The sequence below is a fragment of the Sorex fumeus genome, unplaced genomic scaffold (genome assembly GCF_029834395.1).
Source record: "Sorex fumeus unplaced genomic scaffold, SorFum_2.1 ptg000002l, whole genome shotgun sequence".
Classification (NCBI taxonomy): domain Eukaryota; kingdom Metazoa; phylum Chordata; class Mammalia; order Eulipotyphla; family Soricidae; genus Sorex; species Sorex fumeus.
The window spans coordinates 40589199-40603293 of record NW_026606059.1 but is presented as its reverse complement, the minus strand read 5'-3'; the positions used below and the strand labels follow the sequence as shown (position 1 = coordinate 40603293).

At 37.1% G+C, this 14095-nt stretch overlaps 1 pseudogene; it reads right to left on the bottom strand.

Annotated features, from left to right (window-relative positions):
• Nucleotides 1–2078: 2078 nt before the first annotated feature.
• The window catches only part of LOC130022123 (chromodomain-helicase-DNA-binding protein 8-like), a 42576-nt pseudogene continuing 30559 nt past the window's right edge, over nucleotides 2079–14095 (bottom strand).

The following is a 14095-nucleotide window of genomic DNA, read 5'->3' as shown; positions in this document are numbered from 1 at the left end:
TGTTGCGTATATAAAATTTGATAAACAATTTTAATTAACTTACTTTTTTTACATGAAAGAATAAGACTAAATTTGAATTCTAAATGGAAAAATCTGTATGTAAAATACTAGAGTCCTTACATGGCCACTGTTATATTTGAGAAGAACATCTGTAAGTGGTGAAATGATTGGTTAAGTCCTGCACTGGATACTTTCCAGGAATGAGTGCACAATAAAAGATAAATGGGAGCATAATCAACCAACGTTATTCAAATCTAAATGCAAAGGCTTGGAGAGTAAAAGATTCTCTTCACCCCCCAGCCCCCACCCCCGATTATATTGAAAGGAAAGAGCTTTTTGTTTGTTTTGGATTTGGATTTTTAGGGTTGGAACCCACTGTGCTCAGGACTTACTCTTGTCTCTGGGCCGAGGAATCACTCCTGGTGGTCCTTGGAGGACTACTTGTGCTACTAGGGTTCAAATCTGTATCTGCTGCATGCAAGGTAAATACCTTACTTACCCCTTGTACTATCTCTTAAATCCTGTAGAAAGGTTATTTAAAAAAATTTCTATAGAAATACACCACACAAGAGCATTTACAGTAAATGTTTGAGTGCACTTAGAGACTTGATTGTGTAAGTTCTTCCCTCTTCAGCTCAAGTCTCTTTAACAGCACAAGAGAAAACTAAAGAAATGCTATTAAGTATGACCAATTAAATCACCTGTAATAAGTTCCTAATGGGGTAGAAGACTAAAGAATATATTAATTCATATACAAACTGCTATTTTGTCTGAATATAATACTGTAATACTGAATAAAATATTTGGAGGCATGACCTTCTATTACAAGGAAACAGGACATTCAACAGGAGAGAAGTACAGAATAAAATATATTTTAAGATTCATAAATGTAAATGAACTTATTTTTCCAATGTGGTTTTCTTAGCACTTTAGATCAGAATCATTAGTAGAGTCCATTCTCAAGATTTATTTAAATAACATTTTGTGAACATAAAATCAATATACATATATATGTATCTTTTTAACTTACTATTTCAGTGTGAACCTACTTATTTACAAGGGTAAATATAAATGTCTCTATCATTTATATTCCTAAGAAATAAAAATAAAGCCATTTAAATATTATAATTCATGTATTTAAAAATTACTGAAGAATATTTGAATTTGTTTATAAACTAATGAGAGAAATAGCTTTGATATGTTGACAACATAAATGTGTCATTTTCATCAAAGTTATGAGTCCTTGTTCTGACTACATAATAAGAATCTATTCTGGGATTGATTGGCACTTATTATTGGGAAGAACCAGAATATGGCTAAAGTTTAGTGCTATATGACAATATGGTATCTATGCCCAGAGAAATGTCTCATCTAGGACTCTGAACCCTGTAACAGTATTCTGTACAGATGTTACCTAGAAAACCTGTCCTGTTTGAAAACCTTATGATCTTAAAATTCAATTAGGTTTAATAGTAGTAGAACTGAACAGTTAGCTTGAACTGTGTTATTTTCTCTTCTGCCTTCTATTATGTTGAAGAAGGTACAATAATCAGCACCCTTAGGATCTTGAAATTCTAAACAATTGATATAATCTTTCTTGGAGATTTACCTGCATCTCAACCTGATCAGAACACTCACAGCTTTTCTTATTTAATTATTTCTTTGCTTCAGAAAGCCTTTCTCTCTTTTTCTCTTTCTTCTCTCTTACTTTGTCTCTTTCTAACCCCTGTTTTTAACTTCACTAAACAAATATAGAGAATCTGAAAATAAGATAATTGAATAAAATATATAAAGAACTGGATACAATTAGAGAATATAGATAATATCTTGAAATAAATGGAATTCTGGGGGCGGGGGCTGCTTCTGTCTTTGTTCTCAGGAGTCTCTCTCAGTGGTGGTAGTTTGAGCTCTCTCTAACCCCAGTGGAAATTGAATCTAAAATCTCATTAAAGTAATTAACAGGTTGGGATAAGAATGTGCCCTTCCTCATCTTTCCTTTATCTCACAAGTTGACTGTTCAAGAGATAGCTGAAGCAAATGTGTATGCCTTATCGGCAACAAATTCCCATTGAAAACAATTATGTGAACTTGATCAATTTCTCCTTTCCAAATCCCCAAATCAGTACAGCCTGGCAGACTAGGTCAATGCGGTTTATCAGGACACGATCCTTGGGCCACTCTTAGGCTCTTTGTCTTTCTTGTAGCAGCAGCAATTTCGGGGTCATCTGTTCTCCGTCTTCATTTGGGAATCCGTCTTGGGACATTGTGAGGGACAGGAGACTCGCTTCATCTGAGCGAGTCTGGTCAGCAGTTAGCTTTTCTTCCTTCTCGTCCTCACTTTCATCAGTGCTGGAGCTGGAGCTGGATGAGGATAAGGAAGAAGAGGATGAAGGCGACAGCTTGCATAAGTCCAGCTCAGAGTCTGAATCATCCTCATCTTCCAGTTTGACTGGCGGGACACTCTGGGAAACTAGAGGGGTAGTATCGGAGGGGGCTACTCGCATCTCATAGTGTTGTGGGGTGGGTGGGCTCCTGGCCACCACCTCATGCTCTAGCTTTAAAGTCAGACTCTCCATATGGGGGACCTGGGCAGCTGTCTCCTCGGGTGGCTTTTCAACAGGAGCATCTGGGCGCAGGGGCAATGGTGAGGCAGTGCATGAGGTATACTGCTGGTGTAGCAGTGGAGTAGAGCAGCGTGACAAGGACAAAACTGGTGCTCCTGCCTGATGATTCTGCATGTAATTCACACGGGCACCCAGAAAAGAGAAGTCTGGATCCTGCTTGATGTTGTAGTCTATTTGGCTCACCCTGTGACGGGCTGCCCCTCGTAGAAGTTCCCCATCATGTTGAACAGGCTCCCACCATTTGGGCAGTTCAGGACCTGGAGGCTAACACAATGCCAACCGATCTTCCAAAAGAGGGTGACCGAAAACTTGTTCTCGAAAGCACCGAAGTAATTCAATATGGTAGAGAGTCCGTGAGGCCCTCTCCTCTGTGAGGGCTCAATGAACAGATTAGGGTCCGGGGGTTCATCTCCAGCTGCTGGAGGAAGGCGACATACTTGGCGGCACATGGCTACAAAATCATGGAAGTACTTAGTAAGGCTTTCATCTTTTTTTGTCTAGTCGAGCAAAACTGCGGAAGCAATCCCTATGGAATTGCATGGTGTCGGGGTCATACTCCACCACCAAAGGTGGACACTACACGGTAGAAATCAGTTTGTTCACGCCTTGTCCACTATTGCTGCTTTTGCCTTCATGCAATTTGCTTTAGCTTGAAAGCGTCTCTGGTCCCTACGTTCTGCTGCTTCTATCTTCATCTGTTCTCTCTTGTAGCTGCACTGATAGGCTGTCACTAGGCACCGAAGCCTAGCTGTCAGAGCAGAGCTGGGAGGCCAGAACAGATGGCCTGGCTCCTGGGTTACCTGGGCTTCTTCTCCATCAATCACTGAGATCTCCTCATCCATCATCACAATGGAGCACCCTCATCATCTTGATCTTTTGCTGGACCCTGCAGTGGTTTACATTCAGGAAATCTTCACAATCCTTATCAAAGTCAACCCCTTTGTTCTCTTGCAATGGCTTTGTCATCTTGTAGTCCAGCCTTTTTCAGAAAGCATAAGACTGGGTCCGCGCTCATAGTATTATATTTCTCATAGCCATGCTTAAAGACTCCGATGAGCAGGGATTATTTGTCTGCCTCACTATCCCACCATGTGGTTGGAACCTCCAGCTTATCCTCTACTGGGAACGATATGTCCATCTCACTGGCTATGGCACCCCTAAAACCTTCTCTGCTTGGTCTCCAATAAATTCCTGTCTCAGATAATATAACATCCGTACCTATAATAGCACCTTGTTACACTGATGTTTCAAGTGCTTCTTATAACTCTCATCTTGGAACAGAGTATAAGTGTTATATTTCCGGATCCAATCTGCCTTATGGATATCAAAAATGCTTTGTGACTTTACCTTCTGCCCCTTGTGTCCCCAGGACACAGAGATAGATAAACCTGGCAAAAGGGAAACATTGAAGACTGAATGATTCTGTAATTCTTTTATCTTGTCATTTTCAGCAGGGCTAATCAAATCCCAAATGAAGCCTTTGATATTTTTATCCCCACAATAGTGTAGTAGACAGTACACAAGAATCACCCGGCAGATTGTCTACACATCTCATTCAGTCATAGGTCGCTTAAAATGTCCATGAGACAAGATATCTTGCCACCATCCCCAACCATGCACCAGAAGGTGCTTCCCTACCCTAAAGCAGTCAGTGCGCCCATATCTATGATGGCAATCATGTCGGCTGTGAGCAAGGCCTCTCATCATCTTCATTTTCCAAATCAGAAAATTTCACCAAGTCATCATCTTTAAGTGTGCTAAAGGGGGAGGTCTGTTTCCGTACTCCAGGTGTGTCGATAACCAGGTTATTCTTGCTATTGAGTAAATCCATATTCAGGTCAGCCTTTTTGGCCCACTTTTGCCCAAAATTGGGGTCATCTAGAGAAATATCTGTCCGATTAACAGAAGCACTAAAGCTTGTCTTGGCAAAGGTAGCTCCCTTTCCTTCAGACTCAATGTTGATGGTTGTAGTTCGTCTTAGCAAGATCTGGTCAATGTCCTCTTCACAAAACTTGGAGCCCTCATCATCTTTCTGATTTGGGCTACATTAGAACATGACAGGGACGGATGGAGATGTTACTGGCACCCGCTGGAGCAGATTGATGAGTAACAGATGTCAAGTGATCAAGTGATCAAATCCCCAGATAGTTTACTCTGCCTCTCTAGGGATAGAATTTTTAAGAGACATAGAAATGAAATGATTCTCCATACAGATTTATAAAGATGTATTTAAAATCTAAGTTTAGTTCTTGGGAAAAATGCTTAGGGTATCCTATATCAATATTTTCTAATATTTCATTCTATAATCCAAAGAAGGCAATCATATTTTATTCTTCATGATAAATCCATTTTGAGGAGAGGGTTATTGTTTGTTTGGGGGCCACATCCAGTTGTTCTCCAGGTCTGCTCTCAGCTCTCTCCTCAGGGACCACTTCTGGCAGTGCAAAGGATCTAAATGGGGTAGGCTGCATAGAAGGCAATTGCCTAATCTGCTGTACCATCTCTCTGGACTTAAATCAAAAAAAATTGATAGTCTTCTTAAGGATTGTAAAGATATATCTTTTCTTTAAAAAATATATGTGTGTCCTCTGTGATAAAGACTATCGTGATGATTTAGCAATATCTATATAGATAGGAATAGGAACTTTGAATGATTAAATACATGCCACCAATTTCCATCATAACTCACAGTCTACAAATGGGATTCTGTGAAATCAAGAAGCTTCTAAGGAGATTGGGAAAAGTGAAATAATCTGTACTCCAAACAACTCTTGTGATTGATCCCTATAAATTATTTCTTATTGACTCCACATTAACAGAAAACATGCAAAGGCATTTCTATTACCTCTAAGATAACACATCTACATCTGTGCGAGAATTTCCTTCACAACTATGCCTGAGTTTGTTCCCATTTGCTTTCATAAATATTCTATGTTAATCAGCATAGTCTCTTTTCTATGTTTCTCCAAATGGACTTATTAAACTAAAACTTTAGAACCTGCTATATCTGGCAAGAAATCAAGTAATCTATGTGCTATAGGTCTGAAGATTTGTGGGCATTCCCTTGAAAACACAATAAGTTGAAATTTAACCCCCCTTCGATGATCACTAGGTAGAATAATGGAATCTTCGTTAATATGATCATTGTTTTGTGGGAATTTTATTTTCTTGTCAGAGGGAAGGCAGGACTTGGAACAGATCCACTGATCATCAGTCTTATACCCGGTACTGTTTTCAGGGATCAGGATGCCACAGATAGAACCATGATTGGCCACAAAAACATAAGCACCTTAACCTCTGTACTTATCTCTCAGGCCAAAAATTATTGATTTTGTATATAAGACCCCAAAAGTATTCCTGAAAACTTTCACCACTTGAGGACTCAAGGAAGAAGGCATCAGCTACGGAAGAGAAAGAAAAACTGCTTTTACCAGAATTTAGACCTACTATATTTTGATCTTGAACTTTTTTTAAATTATATTTATTTATTTTTTAATAGTGAGGCACCATGAGGTACAGTTGTAGACTTACACATTTTTGTGCTTGGGTTTTGATTATACAATGATCAAACACCCATCCCTCCACCAATGCGCATTCCCCACCACCACAGATCCCAGCATCCCCTCCCCCCCCAGCCCCCATCCCACCCTGCCTCTGTGGCAGGGCATTTCCCTCTCTCCTTTTGAGTGCCATGGTCTGCAAAAGAGGCATTGAGTGGCAATCATGCTGGTCGACAGTCTACCCTCAGCATGCTCTCCCATCGTGGGCGGATCCTCCCAACACCCTTTATTTGGTGTTCCCTTCTCTTTCTGAGCTCCCCCTTCCCCTAACATGTGTGGTTGTCCTCCGGGTCATTGAGTAAAATTCCTGGTACTAATCTCTGCCATACTTGGGTGTTAGTTTCCTATTTTGTTACTTTATGTTCCCCAGATGAATGCAATCTTTCTATGTCTATCCCTTTCTTTCTGAGTCATTTCGCTTAACATGATACTTTCCATGTAGTACCACTTGTATGTAAACTTCATGACTTCCTCTTTTCTAACAGCTACATAGTACTCCATTGTGTAAATGTGCCAGTTTCTTCAACCAGTCATCTGTTCTCGGGCACTCGGGTTTTTTCCAGATTCTGGCTATTGTAAAGAGTGCTGCAATAAACAGACAATTGCAGATGTCACTTCGGCTATACTTTTTTGCCTCTCTGGGATATATTCCTAGGAGTGGTCTTGAACTTTTAGCCTCAAGAATAATAACAAATAAACCGTCTAGTCTATTGTATTCTTGTTAAAACTTCTGAGATGGATTAAACCATGATGAATCATCTAAATTTAATGCAAGTGCACCTTTCATTAAGGAGAACTCATGACTTGTATTAGATTACCCAAAGGATCAGGGTCCCTAAAGGGGAAATACTGCTCATCATAGTCCCTCACACAGAAAACTGATAGCCTAAAGTTCTAGTACTATTTTCCAAAATCCTCTTCTGTTAATAAATGTCTTCATCAAGACCATTTTTCTCCCAGGAGGATGTCAAAAACATCATGTCACAGGAGGAGCAGGGTAATAGTCTGCCAGTTCTGGTAACAAGAAAAGGTCTTTGTTCACCTACAATTCCTGTATCACATGTATTTTATATCATTGTTATGAAAAAACCAAGCCTGCTAATATTTCTACATACACCATTGATATCAACACCAAACTTTTATAAATATCCAGTAGCCTTCTCACAAATAATTTGTTAATCTTACTTTGGTACTAACCTAGTTGAAATACTTTTTCCAGTATGTTTTCTATATAAGTTCTATAATGAAGAATTTTTTCTACAACTGTACGTGCTGAACCTGAAATGGATGTCCATGAAAACCCTGGCTGATAGGAGTCTACTTCCAGTTCATAATTCCTTATAATAGATCAGAAATGCATTTTTTTGTAACTATCTGCCCCTGATCATCAATGCAGACTTTAACACAAGAAAGAAGTAAGCCACTGTTCTCCAAGTCACCGCCTTATTTTGAAACTATGAAAAATACTAGTTCTTTTCTGGACTATTCTCCAAACATCTTCTCAAAGGTTGATTTATAAAAGAAATAAATAAATTATTAAGGACAATATAAACTTGACACACTAATCCCAACACATGACTCCCTATTTTCCACTGAGATAGAAGAATACTGGAAAAACTCTTATGTAACATTTTCACTTATTTGTATAATTAAAGCTCAAAATATTAAAGAGAATTGTTTGTGGAATCTTAAAACCAAGAGAAAAACAACCAGAAGAATGACTTCCTTAGAACCTCAGTTGCTAAGGTCCAGAACTTAGCAACACTTTTTGGTACAGCATTTTAAAAGTACTTAATACTAAAAGAAATAATTGGGGTGGAAATGTTCCATTTCAGTTGATTCTAAGAAAAATGTTGGGTTGTATTTTTGATCATTTTTGATTGGGGGCCCAAGTACTATGGGTTTACTCCAGGCTCTATGCTCAGGGATCACTCAGGGGCTTGGGGGGAACATATGAAGTGCAGGAGATCAAATCCAGGTTGGCTGTGAGCCATGCAATTCTTTTTGGTCACTGAAAGAGAAATCTTATTCCAGATTTTGTGATTCAGTCCCCTTTTCTCCTCATTTTTACTTGAGAGAGTTTGTGTTTGAGAGTTAAAGATTAGTTTTAAAAGTCAGGTGCAAAAATAGTCATTCATGGTTTTCTTCTCCATTTATCTTTGCTCTACCCTTTTTATCTTCTTGCCCTGTACTTTTCCAACTGAACACTTGATCCACTCCAGTCTCGATTATTCACTCTTGTCATGTCATGTTTCCTTAGTGCCTAGGAGTCAATTTCACACTAGTGCTCTGAAGATATTCACCAAGTCGTGTCAGGCTTTGACCAAGAGAGAAGGACATTGGGCTTCTTATTCTTCCTCTCCTAGTCAGTCACTCATAAACGCTGAGAGAATTGCTCTCATTCGGTCTTCAGGAAAAAAAAAAGTCTGTTTATTAGGTTCATTCTGATAAAAAGTACTAGAAACTTATTTAATTAAATTTGATAAAAGCACACTTAGTCAACAATCTGACTGATAGCTTCTTCTGCATCCCTAATCATCTACATATACATCCCCCAAATACATACATCCATAGCCCTTTCCAAACTCCCAACCCCACTTGAACTCATAATTCAAGATTCAAAAGGTTCTAAGGGAGTATCATTTACCCTACATCCTCAGGAATGTATCTAGTAATAACTTCCTCACAGTGGAACTTGGAAAACTTTCAAATCACAACTTTCTTACTTTAATCTGAGGCCTCTCAAATCATACTGAATCAAATTCATGAATTCTTCACTAATAAAAATGACCTATCATGTCAAATTATGCAAACAAAATATAAAGTTTGCAATTAATTATAACTGATGATAATGTGTTGACTTATAAAGTTTAGATCAGTTTATATAATTAAGCTCTAAATTGTTACTCACTAGTAATATCAGTTGTTTAAACATGAAAAAATGCTTCTTATGTTTTTATTTCAGTGGTTTAGTAGAAAAGAAACATCAGTTGAGAGAGCTAGAGTTACAAACAGTAACAAAAAGCTATTTTAAGAGATTTTTTAGTGCAATGGTTAAACTGACTCCTAGCTGAGAGGAATCCACTTAAAATATTTTTAGTGGTATATGAAATATTTTTAATTTTGGGTGATATTATAGTATACTTTTGCAATTATTATTATTAGTACTGGGCTAATGTATAAGGCAATATTTTAACATAAAGAAGAAAATTGTTTCCATATTTAAAACATTCTTAGTTCATAATATTTATTTTCATATTTTAAAGTCATTATGAATTTACTTAAAGTGATATCAGAGTAAATCATGAGACTTTCTCTTTAAAACTGTTAAGCAATAATGTTATATGAGGTTAAAGTATTAAATTCCCCTCTGATAGACTTTGTACAAAGCTTGAATTTAATGCATTTAAAGACAATATGATTTTTAATGTCGACAATAAAGTGTAAATAATATTTAGTCGAATAATATTTTCAACCTAGAAAATAATCTATAGAACTTGGTGAAAATTCAATATTAAATTATAGTTTATATTCTATGTCAAACCATAGATGAAGTATACTTTAAACTCTGCAGATGACAACTTGAATTTAAAAACCTGTAAAAGGGCAGGAGAAATAGTACAACAGGTAAGGCTTTTGTCTTGCACACAGCTCACCTGGGTTCAATCCCTGTCACCCCATATGGCCCTCCGGGAATGATACCTGAGCACAAGGCCAGGAGTAATTCCTGAGCACATCCAGGTGTGGCTTCAAACAAATGAACAAACAAAAAGAAAAGAAAATTTTGGTTGTCTCAGTATAATTCTGGATCTTCTGTTGCTCCCTGTTACATGGTTCAAGTATAGCTCAGGAATAGTTCTTTATAAGAGTTAGTATGCGGGTGAAGGTTCTTGTTTTACATGCTGCCAACCCAGGTTTGATTCTCTTCACCTCATAAGGCCCCTTGAGCTGAATCAGGTGGAAGTCCCCCAATCTCCTCCTCAAAAACAAACAAACAAAAAAAACAAACAAAACCAAAAACCAATTCTATTTCAACTATAGCTGACATGGAAGCATTAGTGGGGGGGTTACAGAAACTTTTGTGATGGGGCAGTGTCATACTTTGTATATCAATATCATAAGCTTTTACACTATTTGAGTCATGTTACTTAACTACAATGATTGTGTGTGTGTGTGTGTGTCTTTTCAGAGTTGTCTTCAGGAGATGGGGTCTTGAGGAGCAACATCTATGAATTTAACTGAAAAAGTTTTCTAAATAGATTATTATGACCATAACACCATACAGACTCAAATTTTCTAGGTTATATGAAATAATAAGAGTAAATAAAAGCACATAATAATAAATGAATAAATATGAATCATCTGTTCTCATTGATAAATTACAGAAAGCCTACTTAATTTTATTGGTCATTACCTCCTGAACAAATATATTTTGGTGATTTTTATTTTAATTATATGCTCAGTGGTTCCATGGTATTTTGATAAATCTATTTCACTTAGAGGTAAGAATGTTCAGGTACTTATGTAAATCTATATAGCTTCTCTGACCAATGCTCCATAAGGATAAGCATTAGAACTTGTCCGGTTCAATCTTATCAACAAGGACATGGCACTGAATCGTCTTACTCTTTAAAAATCATAGATCTTGGGAACTTTGTGTTTAAAAGTATATCAGAGACAAGGAAAGTAGTTAAACAAACGGCACACTGTGATAGATGAAATTGCTGAGTTTGGTAACACAACTTTCTTTTAGTCAGAGAGCAAAGAAATTTTAGTAGAGTCTGTCATAATCTTCTCAATACCCTATGAGTTGTACACAAAACAATATTAATTTTCCTTGCTTGTTCTACATACTGTTCTGCTCATACTGTTGAGTCTATGTTTATATATTCAGGTTTTTCTTGTGCAGCAAATGTGACTAATTCAGTTTTGCTTTTTAGTTGCTTTTTTATTGCTAATAACATTTGTTCTCTGAAATATACTTGTCTGACTGGACACTAATGTACTTGTATCCGCATGACTTTCATGAAGACTTCTCAATGATGCTATTTTATATCATTTTTGGTTCTTCTTTGTATTTACATAGTTTTAAGTACTTCAGAATAATGTTCCAATGTGATGATCATGGTTTTTTTTTGTTGTAACTATATGGATGACAGGTTCAGAAATATTTTATAAACTGAAAAATTCTTATGGATGTTAGTTAATATTCTTACATCATATACATCATTTGTGGTATTTTTCTTAGATTCTACAAAAGAGAAAAAGAATATTTGAGTTATAGGCATTGTAAAAGAACTTAAATATCTGATAATGCTTATCTTTTACATCTGAATGATTTTTAGTGATCCTGAAATTCACTGCTTGCAAAAATGATGTAGGAAACAGAGTGATACTAGAACTGGACGTTTGTCTTACATGCAGGGAATATACCCAGTAATGATCCCAGGTACCACAGAAGGTCCCCTGAGCAAGTTCAAGAGTGATTTCTTAGTGCAGTGCCAAGATAAATGCTGAGTGTTGCCTGATGTAGCACAATAAATAATAGGAGGGGAGGGAGGGGGAGGGGGGAAAGGAGGGGAGGAGAGGAGAGAGGAGGGAGACTATTCTGTTCAAGGCTTGGATAAAACAAACACATTGTAGAAAGTATCCTTCAACAAAATTGGGTAAAGGAAAATAAAAAAGACAAACTACCCTATAGTATTTAAAGCTATTGAAGCAATATGATCAAACTTCAATCTCTTTACATGTCAAGGAAAATCTCCCCATGTCAAGATTTTTGATATAACCATAAGTGTAATGTTTCTTTTTCCCTTTAAGGTAGTATCTGAAGGTTTCTGAAAGTAGAGCTGAAGGTCTTTGGGCAGCTCACTAAACAGAGTGAGGTAGAATCAGAAGAGCAGCTGGACATCCTGACCAGAAACACACTGTGCAACCTATCAGTTGAACTGGATTTACTTAGAGAACTTTCTTTAACTGATAGAAAAATTAGGCTCTTTCTTTGCAGACCAAACAACTGTGCCTATGACTGCTATCATGGGTATGCTCACCTGACTTACAAGACCTTTAACTTAATTCAGTAGGATGTTGGCATGTTCAAAATTAAGAAACATATGTCCACTGAACAGTACAGAATTTGATAAAGGATTGAAATCTATTAAATAAGTGCTTGGCTCAATCAAGAAATACATAAAGATATTTTACAAAGAAAATTGAATTTGAAATTAAAATATTCCAACTTTATTATGATAAAAATCATGGGGGAAAATACATTACTGTTTTTCAGTAGTTGGGTCGGCTGATAGCACAGCGGGTAGGGCGTTTGCCTTTCATGTGGTCTACCCGGGTTCAATTCCTATGTCCCTCTCGGAGAGCCCGGCAAGCTACTGAGAGTATCCTGCCAGCACGTCAGAGCCTGCCAAGCTACCCATGATGTATTTGATATGCCAAAAACAATAACAAGTCTCACAATGGACACGTTACTGGTGCCCGCTCGAGCAAATGGATGAACAGTGGGAGGACAGTGTTACAGTACTACATTTCAGTAGTGGGTTTTGGCTACAAAAAAAATTCAAGAAAAGAGACTCTGAAGCACTACTTTAAGAAAGCAATTCCTGTTTACCAGTGAGAGCTAAAGGAATTCATCTCCATCTTTATCTCAGACACACTCGTCTGCTTCTCTCTTATGTCATACTGTGCTTTTCTCCAAACACTCCCACTTCTTCTTGACTTCTGTTTGAATGGACCACATGATAGATGCTTCATTCAAATGTTCTCTAAATTGCTATTTGCAGTTTGTTTCTAAGTGGCTTACTTAAAAAGACAAAAATTGTAATTGTTCCCATTTATTGTTTTCAATCAGAGCTATAGTCAGAGGTTTTAGAATAGCTAACTTTGGGGTACTGGACAATTTCAATTCAAAGGAAGAGAGAGTGGGATTAAGACTGGGTCTGCAGTAACACATAAACAAAATATATCAGAACTTAACTCCTGGGATCACATGCATTGTGTATGGAACCCAGCAGCATACATGAATGACCAGGGGACCAAGCCCATAACAACTACAATCTTCTTTTGAAAATCTGAGTCACTAAAATTCAAATGACTCCAAAGAAGACAGTAAAAATGTAAAGGTTAAAAATCTTAAAAAGCAAAATATACCATCTGGTTGTTATATTATAAGCAGTCACTGAGGAATGGATTTTTCAAGCATAATTATGCTCAAAATTTAATGCCACATTCACAGTATATCACTGCTCTCTATCTCTATTTTTTTACAAGCATGAAATACATTTACTAAAATGCACCTTGCATTTATACTTATCTTCCAACTTTTTCTTTCTCTATCCCCTCTTCTACCCCTTTGCTTTGACCTCTGGGGCTTAAAAGATAGTTAGGTTTTATGGGCTTAAAGTCCAAAGAAGGGTCACATTCCTCACCCCCTATACAGTTTAAAATGCTTTTCAGTTTTACAAAAATACCAGATGCTTCCCTGTCTGCCTCACTGGAAGACTATTCTTATAGTACAGAACAAGTGCAAAAGAAGATAAACTACCATGACATTAAAAAATTACAAAGAGAGCAGTGCCAAAGAGTTTTTAGAGCAAGTTCTTGAAAAATATGACTATAATTGTAGTAAAGATGTACTTTGTTTTCATTCTTTATGAAATGAGAATGACAATGAATTAGAATTATCCCTTGTCTTGAGTTACTTTCTCTATCAATTGAAACAGACATGAAGAAAATTATTACAATATAATATCAAAGCATAAAAAAGAGGTTTGTATAAAGTGCAGTGGCCATTTGAAAGATCTAGAAGCCATAGTCTTGGGAATTTGGAAAATTAGGTATGAGGTATGCTTTATGTGGGAGACTGAGCAATTAATCTAAGATAACTTTGTAAAATAAGTG